Source organism: Narcine bancroftii, chromosome 4 (genome assembly GCF_036971445.1).
Source record: "Narcine bancroftii isolate sNarBan1 chromosome 4, sNarBan1.hap1, whole genome shotgun sequence".
NCBI lineage: Eukaryota > Metazoa > Chordata > Chondrichthyes > Torpediniformes > Narcinidae > Narcine > Narcine bancroftii.
In genome coordinates this window covers 162,906,268-162,932,208 of record NC_091472.1, presented here as the reverse complement: position 1 = coordinate 162,932,208, position 25,941 = coordinate 162,906,268, and positions in this window count along the sequence as shown.

The window sequence follows — 25,941 nt, the reverse complement described above, 5'->3', positions numbered from 1 at the left end:
TTCCTGCCTCTGATTCCCCGCCTCTGATTCCCCATCTCTGATTCACCGCCTCTGATTCCCCACCTCTGATTCCCCATCTCTGATTCCGCACATCCAATTCCCTGCCTCTGATTCCCCAACTCTGATTCCCCACCTCTGATTCCCCAGCTCTGATTCCCCGCCTCAGATTCCCCGCGTCTGATTCCCTGCCTCTGATTCCCCGCCTCTGATTCCCTGCCTCTGATTCCCCATATCTGATTCCCCGCCTCTGATTCCCCAACTCTGATTCCCCGCTTCTGATTCCCCAGCTCTGAATCCCCGCCTCTGATTCCCCGCGTCTGATTCCCTGCCTCTGATTCCCCGCCTCTAATTCCCCATCTGTGATTCACAACCTCTGATGCCCCACCTCTGATTCCCCATATCTGATTCCCCGCCTCTGTTTCCCCGCCTCTGATTCCCCGCCTCTGATTCCCCATATATGATTCCCCGCCTCTGATTGCCCACCTCTGATTCCCAGTGTCTGATTCCCTGCCTCTGATTCACCGCCTCTGATTCCCCATATCTGATTCACCACCTCTGATTCCTGGCCTCTGATTCCCCATCTCTGATTCCGCACATCCGATTCCCTGCCTATGATTCCCCACCTCTGATTCCCCGCCTCTGATTCCCCATATCTGATTCCCTGCCTCTGTTTCCCCGCCTCTGATTCCCCACCTCTGTTTCCCCATATCTGATTCCCCGCCTCTGATTCCCCAACTCTAATACCCTGCCTCTGATTCCCCAGCTCTGATTCCCCGCCTCTGATTCCCCGCATCTGATTCCCTGCCTCTGATTCCCCGCCTCTGATTCCAGGCCTCTGATTTCCCGCATCTGATTCCCTGCCTCTGATTCCCCGCCTCTGATTCCAGGCCTCTGATCCCAGCATCTGATTCCGGCCTCTGATTCCCAGCCTCTGTTTCCCTGCTTCTGATTCTGATTCCCTGCCTCTTATTCCCCTTCTCTGATTCCGCACATCTGATTCCCTGCCTCTGATTCCCCACCTCTGATTCCCCATATCTGATTCCCCGCCTCTGTTTCCCCGCCTCTGATTCCCCACCTCTGTTTCCCCATATCTGATTCCCCGCCTCTGATTCCCCAACTCTGATTCCCCTCCTCTAATTCGCCAGCTATGATCCCCGCTTCTGATTTCCTGCGTCTGAATCCCTGCCTCTGATTCCCAGCCTCTGATTCCCCTTCTCTGATTCACCACCTCTGAATCCCCACCTCTGATTCCCCATCTCTGATTCCGCACATCCGATTCCCTGCCTCTGATTCCCCGCCTCTGATTCCCCGCCTCTGATTCGCAACCTCTAATTCCCCACCTCTGATTCCCCATATCTGATTCCCCGCCTCTGTTTCCCTGCCTCTGATTCCCGGCCTCTGTTTCCCCATATCTGATTCCCCTCCTCTGATTCCCCAACTCTGATTCCCCGCCTCTCATTCCCCAGCTCTGATTCCCCGCCTTTTATTCGCGGCCTCTGATTCCCTGCCACTGATTCCCCGCCCCTGATTCCCCACCTCTGATTCCCCATATCTGATTCCCCGCCTCTGTTTCCCCAGCTCTGATTCCCCACCTCTGATTCCCCAGCTCTGATTCCCTGCCACTGATTCCCCGCCCCTGATTCCCCACCTCTGATTCCCCATATCTGATTCCCCGCCTCTGTTTCCCCAGCTCTGATTCCCTGCCTCTGATTCCCTGCCCTGATTCCCCATCTCTGTTTCACCGCCTTTGATTCGCCACCTCTTATTCCCCATATCTGATTCCCCGCCTCTGTTTTCCCGCCTCTGATTCCCCGCCTCTGTTTCCCCATATCTGATTCCCCGCCTCTGATTCCCTGCCTCTGATTCCCCATATCTGATTCCCCGCCTCTGATTCCCCAACTCTGATTCCCTGCCTCATATTCCCCAGCTCTGATTCCCCGCCTTTGATTCCCCCCGTCTGATTCCCAGCCTCTGATTCCCCGTGTCTGATTTCCTGCCTCTGATTCCCTGCCTCTGATTCCCCATCTCTGATTCACCGCCTCTGATTCCCCACCTCTGATTCCCCATCTCTGATTCCGCACATCCAATTCCCTGCCTCTGATTCCCCAACTCTGATTCCCCACCTCTGATTCCCCAGCTCTGATTCCCCGCCTCAGATTCCCCGCGTCTGATTCCCTGCCTCTGATTCCCCGCCTCTGATTCCCTGCCTCTGATTCCCCATATCTGATTCCCCGCCTCTGATTCCCCAACTCTGATTCCCCGCTTCTGATTCCCCAGCTCTGAATCCCCGCCTCTGATTCCCCGCGTCTGATTCCCTGCCTCTGATTCCCCGCCTCTAATTCCCCATCTGTGATTCACAACTTCTGATGCCCCACCTCTGATTCCCCATATCTGATTCCCCGCCTCTGTTTCCCCGCCTCTGATTCCCCGCCTCTGATTCCACATATCTGATTCCCCGCCTCTGATTGCCCACCTCTGATTCCCCGCGTCTGATTCCCTGCCTCTGATTCCCCGCCTCTGATTCCCCATCTGTGATTCACAACCTCTGATGCCCCACCTCTGATTCCCCATATCTGATTCCCCGCCTCTGTTTCCCCGCCTCTGATTCCCCGCCTCTGATTCCCCATATCTGATTCCCCGCCGCTGATTGCCCACCTCTGATTCCCCGTGTCTGATTCCCTGCCTCTGATTCCCCGCCTCTGATTCCCCATATCTGATTCACCACCTCTGATTCCCGGCCTCTGATTCCCCATCTCTGATTCCGCACATCCGATTCCCTGCCTATGATTCCCCACCTCTGATTCCCCGCCTCTGATTCCCCATATCTGATTCCCTGCCTCTGTTTCCCCGCCTCTGATTCCCCACCTCTGTTTCCCCATATCTTATTCCCCGCCTCTGATTCCCCAACTCTAATACCCTGCCTCTGATTCCCCAGCTCTGATTCCCCGCCTCTGATTCCCCGCATCTGATTGACTGCCTCTGATTCCCCGCCTCTGATTCCAGGCCTCTGATTTCCCGCATCTGATTCCCTGCCTCTGATTCCCCGCCTCTGATTCCAGGCCTCTGATCCCAGCATCTGATTCCGGCCTCTGATTCCCAGCCTCTGATTCCCTGCTTCTGATTCTGATTCCCTGCCTCTTATTCCCCATCTCTGATTCCGCACATCTGATTCCCTGCCTCTGATTCCCCACCTCTGATTCCCCATATCTGATTCCCCGCCTCTGTTTCCCCGCCTCTGATTCCCCGCCTCTGTTTCCCCATATCTGATTCCCCGCCTCTGATTCCCCAACTCTGATTCCCCTCCTCTAATTCGCAAGCTATGATCCCCGCCTCTGATTTCCTGCGTCTGATTCCCTGCCTCTGATTCCCAGCCTCTGATTCCCCTTCTCTGATTCACCACCTCTGAATCCCCACCTCTGATTCCCCATCTCTGATTCCCCGCCTCTATTTCCCCATATCTGATTCTCCGCCTCTGATTCCCCAACTCTGATTCCCCGCCTCTGATTCCCCAGCTCTGATTCCCCGCCTCTGATTCCCGGCGTCCGATTCCCTGCTTCTGATTCCCCTCCTCTGATTCCCCATCTCTGATTCACCACCTCTGATTCCCCACCTCTGATTCCCCATATCTAATTCCCCGCCTCTGTTTTCCCGCCTCTGATTCCCCGCCTCTGTTTCCCCATATCTGATTCCCCGCCTCTGATTCCCTGCCTCTGATTCCCCATATCTGATTCCCCGCCTCTGATTCCCCAACTCTGATACCCTGCCTCATATTCCCCAGCTCTGATTCCCCGCCTTTGATTCCCCCCGTCTGATTCCCAGCCTCTGATTCCCCGTGTCTGATTTCCTGCCTCTGATTCCCCGCCTCTGATTCCCCATCTCTGATTCACCGCCTCTGATTCCCCACCTCTGATTCCCCATCTCTGATTCCGCACATCCAATTCCCTGCCTCTGATTCCCCAACTCTGATTCCCCACCTCTGATTCCCCAGCTCTGATTCCCCGCCTCAGATTCCCCGCGTCTGATTCCCTGCCTCTGATTCCCCGCCTCTGATTCCCTTGCTCTGATTCCCCATATCTGATTCCCCGCCTCTGATTCCCCAACTCTGATTCCCCGCTTCTGATTCCCCAGCTCTGAATCCCCGCCTCTGATTCCCCGCGTCTGATTCCCTGCCTCTGATTCCCCGCCTCTAATTCCCCATCTGTGATTCACAACTTCTGATGCCCCACCTCTGATTCCCCATATCTGATTCCCCGCCTCTGTTTCCCCGCCTCTGATTCCCCGCCTTTGATTCCCCATATCTGATTCCCCGCCTCTGATTGCCCACCTCTGATTCCCCGCGTCTGATTCCCTGCCTCTGATTCCCCGCCTCTGATTCCCCATATCTGATTCACAACCTCTCATTCCCGGCCTCTGATTCCCCATCTCTGATTCTGCACATCCGATTCCCTGCCTATGATTCCCCACCTCTGATTCCCCGCCTCTGATTCCCCATATCTGATTCCCTGCCTCTGTTTCCCCGCCTCTGATTCCCCACCTCTGTTTCCCCATATCTGATTCCCCGCCTCTGATTCCCCAACTCTAATACCCTGCCTCTGATTCCCCAGCTCTGATTCCCCGCCTCTGATTCCCCGCATCTGATTCCCTGCCTCTGATTCCCCGCCTCTGATTCCAGGCCTCTGATTCCCAGCATATGATTCCGGCCTCTGATTCCCGGCCTCTGATTCCCTGCTTCTGATTCTGATTCCCTGCCTCTGATTCCCCATCTCTGATTCCGCACATCTGATTCCCTGCCTCTGATTCCCCACCTCTGATTCCCCATATCTGATTACCCGCCTCTGTTTCCCCGCCTCTGATTCCCCGCCTCTGTTTCCCCATGTCTGATTCCCCGACTCTGATTCCCCAACTCTGATTCCCCTCCTCTAATTCGCCAGCTATGATTCCCCGCCTCTGATTCCCTGCGTCTGATTCCCTGCCTCTGATTCCCAGCCTCTGATTCCCCTTCTCTGATTCACCACCTCTGAATCCCCACCTCTGATTCCCCATCTCTGATTCCGCACATCCGATTCCCTGCCTCTGATTCCCCGCCTCTGATTCCCCGCCTCTGATTCGCAACCTCTAATTCCCCACCTCTGATTCCCCATATCTGATTCCCCGCCTCTGTTTCCCTGCCTCTGATTCCCGGCCTCTGTTTCCCCATATCTGATTCCCCTCCTCTGATTCCCCAACTCTGATTCCCCGCCTCTGATTCCCCAGCTCTGATTCCCCGCCTTTTATTCCCGGCCTCTGATTCCCTGCCACTGATTCCCTGCCCCTGATTCCCCACCTCTGATTCCCCATATCTGATTCCCCGCCTCTGTTTCCCCAGCTCTGATTCCCTGCCTCTGATTCCCCGCCTCTGATTCCCCATCTCTGTTTCACCGCCTTTGATTCACCACCTCTGATTCCCCATATGTGATTCCCCGCCTCTGTTTACCCGCCTCTGATTCCCTGCCTCTGATTCCCAACCTCCTATTCCACACCTCTGATTCCCCATATCTGATTCCCCGCCTCTATTTCCCCATATCTGATTCCCCGCCTCTGATTCCCCAACTCTGATTCCCCGCCTCTGATTCACCAGCTCTGATTCCCCGCCTCTGATTCCCGGCATCTGATTCCATGCCTCTGATTCCCCGCCTCTGATTCCCCATCTCTGATTCCCCGCCTCTGATTCCCCGTGTCTGATTCCCAGCCTCTGATTCCCCGCCTCAGATTCCCCGCCTCTGATTCCCTGCCACTGATTCCCTGCCCCTGATTCCCCACCTCTGATTCCCCATATCTGATTCCCCGCCTCTGTTTCCCCGCCTCTGATTCCCCGCCTCTGATTCCCCATATCTGATTCCCTGCCTCTGATTCCCCAACTCTGATTCCCCGCCTCTGATTCCCCGCGTCTGATTCCCTCCCTCTGATTCCCCGCCTTGACTCACCATCTCTGATTCACAACCTCTGATTCCCCACCTCTGATTCCCCATATCTGATTCCCCGCCTCTGTTTCCCCGCCTCTGATTCCCCGCCTCTGATTCCCCATATCTGATTCCCCGGCTCTGATTGCCCACCTCTGATTCCCCGCCTCTGATTCGCCAGCTCTGATTCCCCGCCTCTGAATCCCCGCATCTGATTCCCTGCCTCTGATTCCCCGCCTCTGATTCCCCATCTCTGATTCACCGCCTTTGATTCGCCACCTCTGATTCCCCACATCTGATTCCCCACCTCTGTTTCCCCGCCCCTGATTCCCCGCCTCTGATTCTCCATATCTCATTCCCCGCCTCTGAATCCCCATCTCTGATTCCCAGACTCTGATTCCCCACCTCTGATTCCCGGCCTCTTATTCCCAGCATCTGATTCCCCATATCTGATTCCCCGCCTCTGTTTCCCTGCCTCTGATTCCGGCCTCTGTTTCCCCATATCTGATTCACCTCCTCTGATTCCCCAACTCTGATTCCCCGCCTCTGATTCCCCAGCTCTGATTCCCCGCCTTTTATTCCCGGCCTCTGATTCCCTGCCACTGATTCCCCGCCCCGGATTCCCCACCTCTGATTCCCCATATCTGATTCCCCGCCTCTGTTTCCCCAGCTCTGATTCCCCACCTCTGATTCCCCAGCTCTGATTCCCTGCCACTGATTCCCCGCCCCTGATTCCCCACCTCTGATTCCCCATATCTGATTCCCCGCCTCTGTTTCCCCATCACTGATTAACCACCTCTGATTCCCCACCTCTGATTCCCCATATCTAATTCCCCTCCTCTGTTTTCCCGCCTCTGATTCCCCGCCTCTGTTTCCCCATATCTGATTCCCCGCCTCTGAATCCCCAACTCTGATTCCCTGCCTCAGATTCCCCAGCTCTGATTCCCCGCCTTTGATTCCCCCTGTCTGATTCCCAGCCTCTGAATCCCCGCCTCTGATTCCCCGCGTCTGATTCCCTGCCTCTGATTCCCCGCCTCTAATTCCCCATCTGTGATTCACAACCTCTGATGCCCCACCTCTGATTCCCCATATCTGATTCCCCGCCTCTGTTTCCCCGCCTCTGATTCCCCGCCTCTGATTCCCCATATATGATTCCCCGCCTCTGATTGCCCACCTCTGATTCCCAGTGTCTGATTCCCTGCCTCTGATTCCCCGCCTCTGATTCCCCATATCTGATTCACCACCTCTGATTCCCGGCCTCTGATTCCCCATCTCTGATTCCGCACATCCGATTCCCTGCCTATGATTCCCCACCTCTGATTCCCCGCCTCTGATTCCCCATATCTGATTCCCTGCCTCTGTTTCCCCGCCTCTGATTCCCCACCTCTGTTTCCCCATATCTGATTCCCCGCCTCTGATTCCCCAACTCTAATACCCTGCCTCTGATTCCCCAGCTCTGATTCCCCGCCTCTGATTCCCCGCATCTGATTCCCTGCCTCTGATTCCCCGCCTCTGATTCCCTGCCTCATATTCCCCAGCTCTGATTCCCCGCCTTTGATTCCCCCCGTCTGATTCCCAGCCTCTGATTCCCCGTGTCTGATTTCCTGCCTCTGAATCCCTGCCTCTGATTCCCCATCTCTGATTCACCGCCTCTGATTCCCCACCTCTGATTCCCCATCTCTGATTCCGCACATCCAATTCCCTGCCTCTGATTCCCCAACTCTGATTCCCCACCTCTGATTCCCCAGCTCTGATTCCCCGCCTCAGATTCCCCGCGTCTGATTCCCTGCCTCTGATTCCCCGCCTCTGATTCCCTGCCTCTGATTCTCCATATCTGATTCCCCGCCTCTGATTCCCCAACTCTGATTCCCCGCTTCTGATTCCCCAGCTCTGAATCCCCGCCTCTGATTCCCCGCGTCTGATTCCCTGCCTCTGATTCCCCGCCTCTAATTCCCCATCTGTGATTCACAACTTCTGATGCCCCACCTCTGATTCCCCATATCTGATTCCCCGCCTCTGTTTCCCCGCCTCTGATTCCCCGCCTCTGATTCCACATATCTGATTCCCCGCCTCTGATTGCCCACCTCTGATTCCCCGCGTCTGATTCCCTGCCTCTGATTCCCCGCCTCTGATTCCCCATATCTGATTCACCACCTCTGATTCCCGGCCTCTGATTCCCCATCTCTGATTCCGCACATCCGATTCCCTGCCTATGATTCCCCACCTCTGATTCCCCGCCTCTGATTCCCCATATCTGATTCCCTGCCTCTGTTTCCACGCCTCTGATTCCCCACCTCTGTTTCCCCATATCTGATTCCCCGCCTCTGATTCCCCAACTCTAATACCCTGCCTCTGATTCCCCAGCTCTGATTCCCCGCCTCTGATTCCCCGCATCTGATTCCCTGCCTCTGATTCCCAGCCTCTGATTCCAGGCCTCTGATTCCCAGCATCTGATTCCGGCCTCTGATTCCCAGCCTCTGATTCCCTGCTTCTGATTCTGATTCCCTGCCTCTGATTCCCCATCTCTGATTCCGCACATCTGATTCCCTGCCTCTGATTCCCCACCTCTGATTCCCCATATCTGATTACCCGCCTCTCTTTCCCCGCCTCTGATTCCCCGCCTCTGTTTCCCCATATCTGATTCCCCGACTCTGATTCCCCAACTCTGATTCCCCTCCTCTAATTCGCCAGCTATGATTCCCCGCCTCTGATTCCCTGCGTCTGATTCCCTGCCTCTGATTCCCAGCCTCTGATTCCCCTTCTCTGATTCACCACCTCTGAATCCCCACCTCTGATTCCCCATCTCTGATTCCGCACATCCGATTCCCTGCCTCTGATTCCCCGCCTCTGATTCCCCGCCTCTGATTCGCAACCTCTAATTCCCCACCACTGATTCCCCATATCTGATTCCCCGCCTCTGATTCCCTGCCTCTGATTCCCGGCCTCTGTTTACCCATATCTGATTCCCCTCCTCTGATTCCCCAACTCTGATTCCCCGCCTCTGATTCCCCAGCTCTGATTCCCCGCCTTTTATTCCCAGCCTCTGATTCCCTGCCACTGATTCCCTGCCCCTGATTCCCCACCTCTGATTCCCCATATCTGATTCCCCGCCTCTATTTCCCCAGCTCTGATTCCCTGCCTCTGATTCCCCGCCTCTGATTCCCCATCTCTGTTTCACCGCCTTTGATTCGCCACCTCTGATTCCCCATATCTGATTCCCCGCCTCTGTTTCCCCGCCTCTGATTCCCTGCCTCTGATTCCCAACCTCCTATTCCACACCTCTGATTCCCCATATCTGATTCCCCGCCTCTATTTCCCCATATCTGATTCCCCGCCTCTGATTCCCCAACTCTGATTCCCCGCCTCTGATTCCCCAGCTCTGATTCCCCGCCTCTGATTCCCGGCATCCGATTCAATGCCTCTGATTCCCCGCCTCTGATTCCCCATCTCTGATTCCCCGCCTCTGATTCCCCGTGTCTGATTCCCAGCCTCTGATTCCCCGCCTCAGATTCCCCGCCTCTGATTCCCTGCCACTGATTCCCTGCCCCTGATTCCCCACCTCTGATTCCCCATATCTGATTCCCCGCCTCTGTTTCCCCGCCTCTGATTCCCCGCCTCTGATTCCCCATATCTGATTCCCTGCCTCTGATTCCCCAGCTCTGAATCCCCGCCTCTGATTCCCCGCGTCTGATTCCCTCCCTCTGATTCCCCGCCTTGATTCCCCATCTCTGATTCACAACCTCTGATTCCCCACCTCTGATTCCCCATATCTGATTCCCCGCCTCTGTTTCCCCGCCTCTGATTCCCCGCCTCTGATTCCCCATATCTGATTCCCCGGCTCTGATTGCCCACCTCTGATTCCCCGCCTCTGATTCGCCAGCTCTGATTCCCCGCCTCTGAATCCCCGCATCTGATTCCCTGCCTCTGATTCCCCGCCTCTGATTCCCCATCTCTGATTCACCGCCTTTGATTCGCCACCTCTGATTCCCCATATCTGATTCCCCACCTCTGTTTCCCCGCCCCTGATTCCCCGCCTCTGATTCTCCATATCTCATTCCCCGCCTCTGAATCCCCATCTCTGATTCCCAGACTCTGATTCCCCACCTCTGATTCCCGGCCTCTTATTCCCAGCATCTGATTCCCCATATCTGATTCCCCGCCTCTGTTTCCCTGCCTCTGATTCCGGCCTCTGATTCCCCAGCTCTGATTCCCTGCCACTGATTCCCCGCCCCTGATTCCCCACCTCTGATTCCCCATATCTGATTCCCCGCCTCTGTTTCCCCAGCTCTGATTCCCTGCCTCTGATTCCCTGCCCTGATTCCCCATCTCTGTTTCACCGCATTTGATTCGCCACCTCTGATTCCCCATATCTGATTCCCCGCCTCTGTTTCCCCGCCTCTTATTCCCTGCCTCTGATTCCCAACCTCTGATTCCACACCTCTGATTCCCCATATCTGATTCCCCGCTTCTATTTCCCCATATCTGATTCCCCGCCTCTGATTCCCCAACTCTGATTCCCCGCCTCTGATTCCCCAGCTCTGATTCCCCGCCTCTGATTCCCGGCGTCCGATTCCCTGCCTCTGATTCCCCACCTCTGATTCCCCATCTTTGATTCACCACCTCTGATTCCCCCCGTCTGATTCCCAGCCTCTGAATCCCCGTGTCTGATTTCCTGCCTCTGATTCCGCACATCCAATTCCCTGCATCTGATTCCCCAACTCTGATTCCCCTCCTCTGATTCCCCAGCTCTGATTCCCCGCCTAAGATTCCCCGCGTCTGATTCCCTGCCTCTGATTCCCCGCCTCTGATTCCCTGCCTCTGATTCCCCATATCTGATTCACCGCCTCTGATTCCCCAACTCTGATTCCCCGCTTCTGATTCCCCAGCTCTGAATCCCCGACTCTGATTCCCCGAGTCTGATTCCCTGCCTCTGATTCCCCGCCTCTAATTCCCCATCTGTGATTCACTGCCTCTGATTCCCCGCCTCTGATTCCCCATATCTGATTCACCACCTCTCATTCCCGGCCTCTGATTCCCCATCTCTGATTCCGCACATCCGATTCCCTGCCTATGATTCCCCACCTCTGATTCCCGCCTCTGATTCCCCATATCTGATTCCCTGCCTCTGTTTCCCCGCCTCTGATTCCCCGCCTCTGATTCCCCGCATCAGATTCCCTGCCTCTGATTCCCCGCCTCTGATTCCAGGCCTCTGATTCCCAGCATCTGATTCCGGCCTCTGATTCCCGGCCTCTGATTCCCTGCTTCAGATTCTGATTCCCTGCCTCTGATTCCCCATCTCTGATTCCGCACATCTGATTCCCTGCCTCTGATTCCCCACCTCTGATTCCCCATATCTGATTCCCCGCCTCTGTTTCCCTGCCTCTGATTCCCGGCCTCTGTTTCCCCATATCTGATTCCCCTCCTCTGATTCCCCAACTCTGATTCCCAGCCTCTGATTCCCCAGCTCTGATTCCCCGCCTTTTATTCCCGGCCTCTGTTTCCCTGCCACTGATTCCCCGCCCCTGATTCCCCACCTCTGATTCCCCATATCTGATTCCCCGCCTCTGTTTCCCCAGCTCTGATTCCCTGCCTCTGATTCCCCGCCTCTGATTCCCCATCTCTGTTTCACCGCCTTTGATTCGCCACCTCTGATTCCCCATATCTGATTCCCCGCCTCTGTTTCCCCGCCTCTGATTCCCTGCCTCTGATTCCCAACCTCTGATTCCACACCTCTGATTCCCCATATCTGATTCCCCGCCTCTATTTCCCCATATCTGATTCCCCGCCTCTGATTCCCCAACTCTGATTCCCCGCCTCTGATTCCCCAGCTCTGATTCCCCGCCTCTGATTCCCGGCATCCGATTCCCTGCCTCTGATTCCCCGCCTCTGATTCCCCATCTCTGATTCCCCGCCTCTGATTCCCCGTGTCTGATTCCCAGCCTCTGATTCCCCGCCTCAGATTCCCCGCCTCTGATTCCCTGCCACTGATTCCCTGCCCCTGATTCCCCACCTCTGATTCCCCATATCTGATTCCCCGCCTCTGTTTCCCCGCCTCTGATTCCCCGCCTCTGATTCCCCATATCTGATTCCCTGCCTCTGATTCCCCAACTCTGATTCCCCGCCTCTGATTCCCCAGCTCTGAATCCCCGCCTCTGATTCCCCGCGTCTGATTCCCTCCCTCTGATTCCCCGCCTTGATTCCCCATCTCTGATTCACAACCTCTGATTCCCCACCTCTGATTCCCCATATCTGATTCCCCGCCTCTGTTTCCCCGCCTCTGATTCCCCGCCTCTGATTCCCCATATCTGATTCCCCGGCTCTGATTGCCCACCTCTGATTCCCCGCCTCTGATTCGCCAGCTCTGATTCCCCGCCTCTTAATCCCCGCATCTGATTCCCTGCCTCTGATTCCCCACCTCTGATTCCCCATCTCTGATTCACCGCCTTTGATTCGCCACCTCTGATTCCCCATATCAGATTCCCCACCTCTGTTTCCCCGCCCCTGATTCCCCGCCTCTGCTTCTCCATATCTCATTCCCCGCCTCTGAATCCCCATCTCTGATTCCCAGACTCTGATTCCCCACCTCTGATTCCCGGCCTCTTATTCCCAGCATCTGATTCCCCATATCTGATTCCCCGCCTCTGTTTCCCTGCCTCTGATTCCCCACCTCTGATTCCCCAGCTCTGATTCCCTGCCACTTATTCCCCGCCCCTGATTCCCCACCTCTGATTCCCCATATCTGATTACCCGCCTCTGTTTCCCCAGCTCTGATTCCCTGCCTCTGATTCCCTGCCCTGATTCCCCATCTCTGTTTCACCGCATTTGATTCGCCACCTCTGATTCCCCATATCTGATTCCCCGCCTCTTTTTCCCCGCCTCTTATTCCCTGCCTCTGATTCCCAACCTCTGATTCCACACCTCTGATTCCCCATATCTGATTCCCTGCTTCTATTTCCCCATATCTGATTCCCCGCCTCTGATTCCCCAACTCTGATTCCCTGCCTCTGATTCCCCAGCTCTGATTCCCCGCCTCTGATTCCCGGCGTCCGATTCCCTGCCTCTGATTCCCCGCCTCTGATTCCCCATCTCTGATTCACCACCCCTGATTCCCCACCTCTGATTCCCCATATCTAATTCCCCGCCTCTGTTTTCCCGCCTCTGATTCCCCGCCTCTGTTTCCCCATATCTGATTCCCCGCCTCTGAATCCCCAACTCTGATTCCCTGCCTCAGATTCCCCAGCTCTGATTCCCCGCCTTTTATTCCCCCCGTCTGATTCCCAGCCTCTGAATCCCCGTGTCTGATTTCCTGCCTCTGATTCCCAACCTCTGATTCCACACCTCTGATTCCCCATATCTGATTCCCCGCCTCTATTTCCCCATATATGATTCCCCGCCTCTGATTCCCCAACTCTGATTCCCCGCCTCTGATTCCCCAGCTCTGATTCCCCGCCTCTGATTCCCGGCATCCGATTCCCTGCCTCTGATTCCCCGCCTCTGATTCCCCATCTCTGATTCCCCGCCTCTGATTCCCCGTGTCTGATTCCCAGCCTCTGATTCCCCGCCTCAGATTCCCCGCCTCTGATTCCCTGCCACTGATTCCCTGCCCCTGATTCCCCACCTCTGATTCCCCATATCTGATTCCCCGCCTCTGTTTCCCCGCCTCTGATACCCCGCCTCTGATTCCACATATCTGATTCCCTGCCTCTGATTCCCCAACTCTGATTCCCCGCCTCTGATTCCCCAGCTCTGAATCCCCGCCTCTGATTCCCCGCGTCTGATTCCCTCCCTCTGATTCCCCGCCTTGATTCCCCATCTCTGATTCACAACCTCTGATTCCCCACCTCTGATTCCCCATATCTGATTCCCCGCCTCTGTTTCCCCGCCTCTGATTCCCCGCCTCTGATTCCCCATATCTGATTCCCCGGCTCTGATTGCCCCCCTCTGATTCCCCGCCTCTGATTCGCCAGCTCTGATTCCCCGCCTCTGAATCCCCGCATCTGATTCCCTGCCTCTGATTCCCCGCCTCTGATTCCAGGCCTCTGATTCCCAGCATCTGATTCCGGCCTCTGATACCCGGCCTCTGATTCCCTGCTTCTGATTCTGATTCCCTGCCTCTGATTCTCCATCTCTGATTCCGCACATCTGATTCCCTGCCTCTGATTCCCCACCTCTGATTCCCCATATCTGATTACCCGCCTCTGTTTCCCCGCCTCCGATTCCCCGCCTCTGTTTCCCCATCTCTGATTCCCCGACTCTGATTCCCCAACTCTGATTCCCCTCCTCTAATTCGCCAGCTATGATTCCCCGCCTCAGATTCCCTGCGTCTGATTCCCTGCCTCTGATTCCCAGCCTCTGATTCCCCTTCTCTGATTCACCACCTCTGAATCCCCACCTCTGATTCCCCATCTCTGATTCCGCACATCCGATTCCCTGCCTCTGATTCCCCGCCTCTGATTCCCCGCCTCTGATTCGCAACCTCTAATTCCCCACCTCTGATTCCCCATATCTGATTCCCCGCCTCTGATTCCCTGCCTCTGATTCCCGGCCTCTGTTTCCCCATATCTGATTCCCCTCCTCTGATTCCCCAACTCTGATTCCCCGCCTCTGATTCCCCAGCTCTGATTCCACGCCTTTTATTCCCGGCCTCTTATTCCCTGCCACTGATTCCCTGCCCCTGATTCCCCACCTCTGATTCCCCATATCTGATTCCCCGCCTCTGATTCGCCAGCTCTGATTCCCCGCCTCTGAATCCCCGCATCTGATTCCCTGCCTCTGATTCCCCGCCTCTGATTCCCCATCTCTGATTCACCGCCTTTGATTCGCCACCTCTGATTCCCCATATCTGATTCCCCACCTCTGTTTCCCCGCCCCTGATTCCCCGCCTCTGCTTCTCCATATCTCATTCCCCGCCTCTGAATCCCCATTTCTGATTCCCGACTCTGATTCCCCACCTCTGATTCCCGGCCTCTTATTCCCAGCATCTGATTCCCCATATCTGATTCCCCGCCTCTGTTTCCCTGCCTCTTATTCCGGCCTCTGTTTCCCCATATCTGATTCCCCTCCTCTGATTCCCCAACACTGATTCCCCGCCTCTGATTCCCCAGCTCTTATTCCCCGCCTTTTATTCCCGGCCTCTGATTCCCTGCCACTGATTCCCCGCCCCGGATTCCCCAAGTCTGAATCCCCATATCTGATTCCCCGCCTCTGTTTCCCCAGCTCTGATTCCCCACCTCTGATTCCCCAGCTCTGATTCCCTGCCACTGATTCCCCGCCCCTGATTCCCCACCTCTGATTCCCCATATCTGATTACCCGCCTCTGTTTCCCCAGCTCTGATTCCCTGCCTCTGATTCCCTGCCCTGATTCCCCATCTCTGTTTCACCGCATTTGATTCGCCACCTCTGATTCCCCATATCTGATTCCCCGCCTCTGTTTCCCCGCCTCTTATTCCCTGCCTCTGATTCCCAACCTCTGATTCCACACCTCTGATTCCCCATATCTGATTCCCTGCTTCTATTTCCCCATATCTGATTCCCCGCTTCTGATTCCCCAACTCTGATTCCCTGCCTCTGATTCCCCAGCTCTGATTCCCCGCCTCTGATTCCCGGCGTCCGATTCCCTGCCTCTGATTCCCCGACTCTGATTCCCCATCTCTGATTCACCACCTCTGATTCCCCACCTCTGATTCCCCATATCTAATTCCCCGCCTCTGTTTTCCCGCCTCTGATTCCCCGCCTCTGTTTCCCCATATCTGATTCCCCGCCTCTGAATCCCCAACTCTGATTCCCTGCCTCAGATTCCCCAGCTCTGATTCCCCGCCTTTGATTCCCCCCGTCTGATTCCCAGCCTCTGAATCCCCGTGTCTGATTTCCTGCCTCTGATTCCCAACCTCTGATTCCACACCTCTGATTCCCCATATCTGATTCCCCGCCTCTATTTCCCCATATCTGATTCCCCGCCTCTGATTCCCCAACTCTGATTCCCCGCCTCTGATTCCCCAGCTCTGATTCCCCGCCTCTGATTCCCGGCATCCGATTCCCTGCCTGTGATTCCCCGCCTCTGATTCCCCATCTCTGATTCCCCGCCTCTGATTCCCCGTGTCTGATTCCCAGCCTCTGATTCCCCGCCTCAGATTCCCCGCCTCTGATTCCCTGCCACTGATTCCCTGCCCCTGATTCCCCACCTCTGATTCCCCATATCTGATTCCCCGCCTGTGTTTCCCCGCCTCTGATTCCCCGCCTCTGATTCCCCATATCTGATTCCCTGCCTCTGATTCCCCAACTCTGATTACCCGCCTCTGATTCCCCAGCTTTGAATCCCCGCCTCTGATTCCCCGCGTCTGATTCCCTCCCTCTGATTCCCCGCCTTGATTCCCCATCTCTGATTCACAACCTCTGATTCCCCACCTCTGATTCCCCACCTCTGATTCCCCGCCTCTGTTTCCCCGCCTCTGATTCCCCGCCTCTGATTCCCCATATCTGATTCCCCGGCTCTGATTGCCCACCTCTGATTCCCCGCCTCTGATTCGCCAGCTCTGATTCCCCGCCTCTGAATCCCCGCATCTGATTCCCTGCCTCTGATTCCCCGCCTCTGATTCCCCATCTCTGATTCACCGCCTTTGATTCGCCACCTCTGATTCCCCATATCTGATTCCCCACCTCTGTTTCCCCGCCCCTGATTCCCCGCCTCTGCTTCTCCATATCTCATTCCCCGCCTCTGAATCCCCATCTCTGATTCCCAGTCTCTGATTCCCCACCTCTGATTCCCGGCCTCTTATTCCCAGCATCTGATTCCCCATATCTGATTCCCCGCCTCTGTTTCCCTGCCTCTGATTCCGGCCTCTGTTTCCCCATATCTGATTCCCCTCCTCTGATTCCCCAACTCTGAATCCCCGCCTCTGATTCCCCAACTCTGATTCCCCGCCTCTGATTCCTCAGTTCTGATTCCCCGCCTTTTATTCCCGGCCTCTGATTCCCTGCCACTGATTCCCCGCCCCGGATTCCCCACCTCTGATTCCCCATATCTGATTCCCCGCCTCTGTTTCCCCAGCTCTGATTCCCCACCTCTGATTCCCCAGCTCTGATTCCCTGCCACTGATTCCCCGCCCCTGATTCCCCACCTCTGATTCCCCATATCTGATTCCCCGCCTCTGTTTCCCCAGCTCTGATTCCCTGCCTCTGATTCCCTGCCCTGATTCCCCATCTCTGTTTCACCGCATTTGATTCGCCACCTCTGATTCCCCATATCTGATTCCCCGCCTCTGTTTCCCCGCCTCTTATTCCCTGCCTCTGATTCCCAACCTCTGATTCCACACCTCTGATTCCCCATATCTGATTCCCTGCTTCTATTTCCCCATATCTGATTCCCCGCTTCTGATTCCCCAACTCTGATTCCCTGCCTCTGATTCCCCAGCTCTGATTCCCCGCCTCTGATTCCCGGCGTCCGATTCCCTGCCTCTGATTCCCCGACTCTGATTCCCCATCTCTGATTCACCACCTCTGATTCCCCACCTCTGATTCCCCATATCTAATTCCCCGCCTCTGTTTTCCCGCCTCTGATTCCCCGCCTCTGTTTCCCCATATCTGATTCCCCGCCTCTGAATCCCCAACTCTGATTCCCTGCCTCAGATTCCCCAGCTCTGATTCCCCGCCTTTGATTCCCCCCGTCTGATTCCCAGCCTCTGAATCCCCGTGTCTGATTTCCTGCCTCTGATTCCCAACCTCTGATTCCACACCTCTGATTCCCCATATCTGATTCCCCGCCTCTATTTCCCCATATCTGATTCCCCGCCTCTGATTCCCCAACTCTGATTCCCCGCCTCTGATTCCCCAGCTCTGATTCCCCGCCTCTGATTCCCGGCATCCGATTCCCTGCCTGTGATTCCCCGCCTCTGATTCCCCATCTCTGATTCCCCGCCTCTGATTCCCCGTGTCTGATTCCCAGCCTCTGATTCCCCGCCTCAGATTCCCCGCCTCTGATTCCCTGCCACTGATTCCCTGCCCCTGATTCCCCACCTCTGATTCCCCATATCTGATTCCCCGCCTGTGTTTCCCCGCCTCTGATTCCCCGCCTCTGATTCCCCATATCTGATTCCCTGCCTCTGATTCCCCAACTCTGATTACCCGCCTCTGATTCCCCAGCTTTGAATCCCCGCCTCTGATTCCCCGCGTCTGATTCCCTCCCTCTGATTCCCCGCCTTGATTCCCCATCTCTGATTCACAACCTCTGATTCCCCACCTCTGATTCCCCACCTCTGATTCCCCGCCTCTGTTTCCCCGCCTCTGATTCCCCGCCTCTGATTCCCCATATCTGATTCCCCGGCTCTGATTGCCCACCTCTGATTCCCCGCCTCTGATTCGCCAGCTCTGATTCCCCGCCTCTGAATCCCCGCATCTGATTCCCTGCCTCTGATTCCCCGCCTCTGATTCCCCATCTCTGATTCACCGCCTTTGATTCGCCACCTCTGATTCCCCATATCTGATTCCCCACCTCTGTTTCCCCGCCCCTGATTCCCCGCCTCTGCTTCTCCACATCTCATTCCCCGCCTCTGAATCCCCATCTCTGATTCCCAGTCTCTGATTCCCCACCTCTGATTCCCGGCCTCTTATTCCCAGCATCTGATTCCCCATATCTGATTCCCCGCCTCTGTTTCCCTGCCTCTGATTCCGGCCTCTGTTTCCCCATATCTGATTCCCCTCCTCTGATTCCCCAACTCTGAATCCCCGCCTCTGATTCCCCAACTCTGATTCCCCGCCTCTGATTCCTCAGTTCTGATTCCCCGCCTTTTATTCCCGGCCTCTGATTCCCTGCCACTGATTCCCCGCCCCGGATTCCCCACCTCTGATTCCCCATATCTGATTCCCCGCCTCTGTTTCCCCAGCTCTGATTCCCCACCTCTGATTCCCCAGCTCTGATTCCCTGCCACTGATTCCCCGCCCCTGATTCCCCACCTCTGATTCCCCATATCTGATTCCCCGCCTCTGTTTCCCCAGCTCTGATTCCCTGCCTCTGATTCCCTGCCCTGATTCCCCATCTCTGTTTCACCGCATTTGATTCGCCACCTCTGATTCCCCATATCTGATTCCCCGCCTCTGTTTCCCCGCCTCTTATTCCCTGCCTCTGATTCCCAACCTCTGATTCCACACCTCTGATTCCCCATATCTGATTCCCCGCTTCTATTTCCCCATATCTGATTCCCCGCCTCTGATTCCCCAACTCTGATTCCCCGCCTCTGATTCCCCAGCTCTGATTCCCCGCCTCTGATTCCCGGCGTCCGATTCCCTGCCTCTGATTCCCCGCCTCTGATTCCCCATCTCTGATTCACCACCTCTGATTCCCCAACTCTGATTCCCCATATCTAATTCCCCGCCTCTGTTTTCCCGCCTCTGATTCCCCGCCTCTGTTTCCCCATATCTGATTCCCCGCCTCTGAATCCCCAACTCTGATTCCCTGCCTCAGATTCCCCAGCTCTGATTCCCCGCCTTTGATTCCCCCCGTCTGATTCCCAGCCTCTGAATCCCCGTGTCTGATTTCCTGCCTCTGATTCCCCATCTCTGATTCACCGCCTCTGATTCCCCACCTCTGATTCCCCATCTCTGATTCCGCACATCCAATTCCCTGCCTCTGATTCCCCAACTCTGATTCCCCACCTCTGATTCCCCAGCTCTGATTCCCCACCTAAGATTCCCCGCGTCTGATTCCCTGCCTCTGATTCCCCGCCTCTGATTCCCTGCCTCTGATTCCCCATATCTGATTCACCGCCTCTGATTCCCCAACTCTGATTCCCCGCTTCTGATTCCCCAGCTCTGAATCCCCGACTCTGATTCCCCGAGTCTGATTCCCTGCCTCTGATTCCCCGCCTCTAAGTCCCCATCTGTGATTCACTGCCTCTGATTCCCCGCCTCTGATTCCCCATATCTGATTCACCACCTCTCATTCCCGGCCTCTGATTCCCCATCTCTGATTCCGCACATCCGATTCCCTGCCTATGATTCCCCAACTCTGATTCCCGCCTCTGATTCCCCATATCTGATTCCCTGCCTCTGTTTCCCCGCCTCTGATTCCCCGCCTCTGATTCCCCGCATCAGATTCCCTGCCTCTGATTCCCCGCCTCTGATTCCAGGCCTCTGATTCCCAGCATCTGATACCGGCCTCTGATTCTCGGCCTCTGATTCCCTGCTTCAGATTCTGATTCCCTGCCTCTGATTCCCCATCTCTGATTCCGCACATCTGATTCCCTGCCTCTGATTCCCCACCTCTGATTCCCCATATCTGATTCCCCGCCTCTGTTTCCCCGCCTCTGATTCCCCGCCTCTGTTTCCCCATATCTGATTCCCCGCCTCTGATTCCCCAACTCTGACTCCCCTCCACTAATTCGCCAGCTATGATTCCCCGCTTCTGATTCCCTGCGTCTGATTCCCTGCTTCAGATTCTGATTCCCAGCCTCTGATTCCCCTTTTCTGATTCACCACCTCTGAATCCCCACCTCTGATTCCCCATCTCTGATTCCGCACATCCGATTCCCTGCCTCTGATTCCCCGCCTCTGATTCCCCGCATCTGATTCGCAACCTCTAATTCCCCACCTCTGATTCCCCATATCTGATTCCCCGCCTCTGTTTCCCTGCCTCTGATTCCCGGCCTCTGTTTCCCCATATCTGATTCCCCTCCTCTGATTCCCCAACTCTGATTCCCAGCCTCTGATTCCCCAGCTCTGATTCCCCGCCTTTTATTCCCGGCCTCTGATTCCCTGCCACTGATTCCCCGCCCCTGATTCCCCACCTCTGATTCCCCATATCTGATTCCCCGCCTCTGTTTCCCCAGCTCTGATTCCCTGCCTCTGATTCCCCGCCTCTGATTCCCCATCTCTGTTTCACCGCCTTTGATTCGCCACCTCTGATTCCGCATATCTGATTCCCCGCCTCTGTTTCCCCGCCTCTGATTCCCTGCCTCTGATTCTCAACCTCTGATTCCACACCTCTAATTCCCCATATCTGATTCCCCGCCTCTATTTCCCCATATCTGATTCCCCGCCTCTGATTCCCCAACTCTGATTCCCCGCCTCTGATTCCCCAGCTCTGATTCCCCGCCTCTGATTCCCGGCATCCGATTCCCTGCCTCTGATTCCCCGCCTCTGATTCCCCATCTCTGATTCCCCGCCTCTGATTCCCCGTGTCTGATTCCCAGCCTCTGATTCCCCGCCTCAGATTCCCCGCCTCTGATTCCCTGCCACTGATTCCCTGCCCTTGATTCCCCACCTCTGATTCCCCATATCTGATTCCCCGCCTCTGTTTCCCCGCCTCTGATTCCCCGCCTCTGATTCCCCATATCTGATTCCCTGCCTCTGATTCCCCAACTCTGATTCCCCGCCTCTGATTCCCCAGCTCTGAATCCCCGCCTCTGATTCCCCGCGTCTGATTCCCTCCCTCTGATTCCCCGCCTTGATTCCCCATCTCTGATTCACAACCTCTGATTCCCCACCTCTGATTCCCCATATCTGATTCCCCGCCTCTGTTTCCCCGCCTCTGATTCCCCGCCTCTGATTCCCCATATCTGATTCCCCGGCTCTGATTGCCCACCTCTGATTCCCCGCCTCTGATTCGCCAGCTCTGATTCCCCGCCTCTGAATCCCCGCATCTGATTCCCTGCCTCTGATTCCCCGCCTCTGATTCCCCATCTCTGATTCACCGCCTTTGATTCGCCACCTCTGATTCCCCATATCTGATTCCCCACCTCTGTTTCCCCGCCCCTGATTCCCCGCCTCTGCTTCTCCATATCTCATTCCCCGCCTCTGAATCCCCATCTCTGATTCCCAGACTCTGATTCCCCACCTCTGATTCCCGGCCTCATTCCCAGCATCTGATTCCCCATATCTGATTCCCCGCCTCTGATTCCCTGCCTCTTATTCCGGCCTCTGTTTCCCCATATCTGATTCCCCTCCTCTGATTCCCCAACTCTGATTCCCCGCCTCTGATTCCCCAGCTCTGATTCCCCGCCTCTTATTCCCGGCCTCTGATTCCCTGCCACTGATTCCCCGCCCCGGATTCCCCACCTCTGATTCCCCATATCTGATTCCCCGCCTCTGTTTCCCCAGCTCTGATTCCCCACCTCTCATTCCCCAGCTCTGTTTCCCCGCCTCTTATTCCCTGCCTCTGATTCCCAACCTCTGATTCCACACCTCTGATTCCCCATATCTGATTCCCTGCTTCTATTTCCCCATATCTGATTTCCCGCCTCTGATTCCCCAACTCTGATTCCCTGCCTCTGATTCCCCAGCTCTGATTCCCCGCCTCTGATTCCCGGCGTCCGATTCCCTGCCTCTGATTCCCCGCCTCTGATTCCCCATCTCTGATTCACCACCTCTGATTCCCCACCTCTGATTCCCCATATCTAATTCCCCGCCTCTGTTTTCCCGCCTCTGATTCCCCGCCTCTGTTTCCCCATATCTGATTCCCCGCCTCTGAATCCCCAACTCTGATTCCCTGCCTCAGATTCCCCAGCTCTGATTCCCCGCCTTTGATACCCCCCGTCTGATTCCCAGCCTCTGAATCCCCGTGTCTGATTTCCTGCCTCTGATTCCCAACCTCTGATTCCACACCTCTGATTCCCCATATCTGATTCCCCGCATCTATTTCCCCATATCTGATTCCCCGCCTCTGATTCCCCAACTCTGATTCCCCGCCTCTGATTCCCCAGCTCTGATTCCCCGCCTCTGATTCCCGGCATCCGATTCACTGCCTCTGATTCCCCGCCTCTGATTCCCCATCTCTGATTCCCCGCCTCTGATTCCCCGTGTCTGATTCCCAGCCTCTGATTCCCCGCCTCAGATTCCCCGCCTCTGATTCCCTGCCACTGATTCCCTGCCCCTGATTCCCCACCTCTGATTCCCCATATCTGATTCCCCGCCTCTGTTTCCCCGCCTCTGATTCCCCGCCTCTGATTCCCCATATCTGATTCCCTGCCTCTGATTCCCCAACTCTGATTCCCCGCCTCTGATTCCCCAGCTTTGAATCCCCGCCTCTGATTCCCCGCGTCTGATTCCCTCCCTCTGATTCCCCGCCTTGTTTCCCCATCTCTGATTCACAACCTCTGATTCCCCACATCTGATTCCCCATATCTGATTCCCCGCCTCTGTTTCCCCGCCTCTGATTCCCCGCCTCTGATTCCCCATATCTGATTCCCCGGCTCTGATTGCCCACCTCTGATTCCCCGCCTCTGATTCGCCAGCTCTGATTCCCCGCCTCTGAATCCCCGCATCTGATTCCCTGCCTCTGATTCCCCGCCTCTGATTCCCCATCTCTGATTCACCGCCTTTGATTCGCCACCTCTGATTCCCCATATCTGATTCCCCACCTCTGTTTCCCCGCCCCTGATTCCCCGCCTCTGCTTCTCCATATCTCATTCCCCACCTCTGAATCCCCATCTCTGATTCCCAGACTCTGATTCCCCACCTCTGATTCCCGGCCTCTTATTCCCAGCATCTGATTCCCCATATCTGATTCCCCGCCTCTGTTTCCCTGCCTCTGATTCCGGCCTCTGTTTCCCCATATCTGATTCCCCTCCTCTGATTCCCCAACTCTGATTCACCGCCTCTGATTCCCCAGCTCTGATTCCCCGCCTTTTATTCCCGGCCTCTGATTCCCTGCCACTGATTCCCCGCCCCGGATTCCCCACCTCTGATTCCCCATATCTGATTCCCCGCCTCTGTTTCCCCAGCTCTGATTCCCCACCTCTGATTCCCCAGCTCTGATTCCCTGCCACTGATTCCCCGCCCCTGATTCCCCACCTCTGATTCCCCATATCTGATTCCCCGCCTCTGTTTCCCCACCTCTGATTCCCTGCCTCTGATTCCCTGCCCTGATTCCCCATCTCTGTTTCACCGCATTTGATTCGCCACCTCTGATTCCCCATATCTGATTCCCCGCCTCTGTTTCCCCGCCTCTTATTCCCTGCCTCTGATTCCCAACCTCTGATTCCACACCTCTGATTCCCCATATCTGATTCCCCGCTTCTATTTCCCCATATCTGATTCCCCGCCTCTGATTCCCCAACTCTGATTCCCCGCCTCTGATTCCCCAGCTCTGATTCCCCGCCTCTGATTCCCGGCGTCCGATTCCCTGCCTCTGATTCCCCGCCTCTGATTCCCCATCTCTGATTCACCGCCTTTGATTCGCCACCTCTGATTCCCCATATCTGATTCCCCACCTCTGTTTCCCCGCCCCTGATTCCCCGCCTCTGCTTCTCCATATCTCATTCCCCACCTCTGAATCCCCATCTCTGATTCCCAGACTCTGATTCCCCACCTCTGATTCCCGGCCTCTTATTCCCAGCATCTGATTCCCCATATCTGATTCCCCGCCTCTGTTTCCCTGCCTCTGATTCCGGCCTCTGTTTCCCCATATCTGATTCCCCTCCTCTGATTCCCCAACTCTGATTCCCCGCCTCTGATTCCCCAGCTCTGATTCCCCGCCTTTTATTCCCGGCCTCTGATTCCCTGCCACTGATTCCCCGCCCCGGATTCCCCACCTCTGATTCCCCATATCTGATTCCCCGCCTCTGTTTCCCCAGCTCTGATTCCCCACCTCTGATTCCCCAGCTCTGATTCCCTGCCACTGATTCCCCGCCCCTGATTCCCCACCTCTGATTCCCCATATCTGATTCCCCGCCTCTGTTTCCCCAGCTCTGATTCCCTGCCTCTGATTCCCTGCCCTGATTCCCCATCTCTGTTTCACCGCATTTGATTCGCCACCTCTGATTCCCCATATCTGATTCCCCGCCTCTGTTTCCCCGCCTCTTATTCCCTGCCTCTGATTCCCAACCTCTGATTCCACACCTCTGATTCCCCATATCTGATTCCCCGCTTCTATTTCCCCATATCTGATTCCCCGCCTCTGATTCCCCAACTCTGATTCCCCGCCTCTGATTCCCCAGCTCTGATACCCCGCCTCTGATTCCCGGCGTCCGATTCCCTGCCTCTGATTCCCCGCCTCTGATTCCCCATCTCTGATTCACCACCTCTGATTCCCCACCTCTGATTCCCCATATCTAATTCCCCGCCTCTGTTTTCCCGCCTCTGATTCCCCGCCTCTGTTTCCCCATATCTGATTCCCCGCCTCTGAATCCCCAACTCTGATTCCCTGCCTCAGATTCCCCAGCTCTGATTCCCCGCCTTTGATTCCCCCCGTCTGATTCCCAGCCTCTGAATCCCCGTGTCTGATTTCCTGCCTCTGATTCCCCGCCTCTGATTCCCCATCTCTGATTCACCGCCTCTGATTCCCCACCTCTGATTCCCCATCTCTGATTCCGCACATCCAATTCCCTGCCTCTGATTCCCCAACTCTGATTCCCCACCTCTGATTCCCCAGCTCTGATTCCCCGCCTCAGATTCCCCGCGACTGATTCCCTGCCTCTGATTCCCCGCCTCTGATTCCCTGCCTCTGATTCCCCATATCTGATTCCCCACCTCTGATTCCCCAACTCTGATTCCCCGCTTCTGATTCCCCAGCTCTGAATCCCCGACTCTGATTCCCCGAGTCTGATTCCCTGCCTCTGATTCCCCGCCTCTAATTCCCCATCTGTGATTCACAACCTCTGATGCCCCACCTCTGATTCCCCATATCTGATTCCCCGCCTCTGTTTCCCCGCCTCTGATTCCCCGCCTCTGATTCCCCATATCTGATTCCCCGCCTCTGATTGCCCACCTCTGATTCCCCGCGTCTGATTCACTGCCTCTGATTCCCCGCCTCTGATTCCCCATATCTGATTCACCACCTCTCATTCCCGGCCTCTGATTCCCCATCTCTGATTCCGCACATCCGATTCCCTGCCTATGATTCCCCACCTTTGATTCCCGCCTCTGATTCCCCATATCTGATTCCCTGCCTCTGTTTCCCCGCCTCTGATTCCCCACCTCTGTTTCCCCATATCTGATTCCCCGCCTCTGATTCCCCAACTCTAATACCCTGCCTCTGATTCCCCAGCACTGATTCCCCGCCTCTGATTCCCCG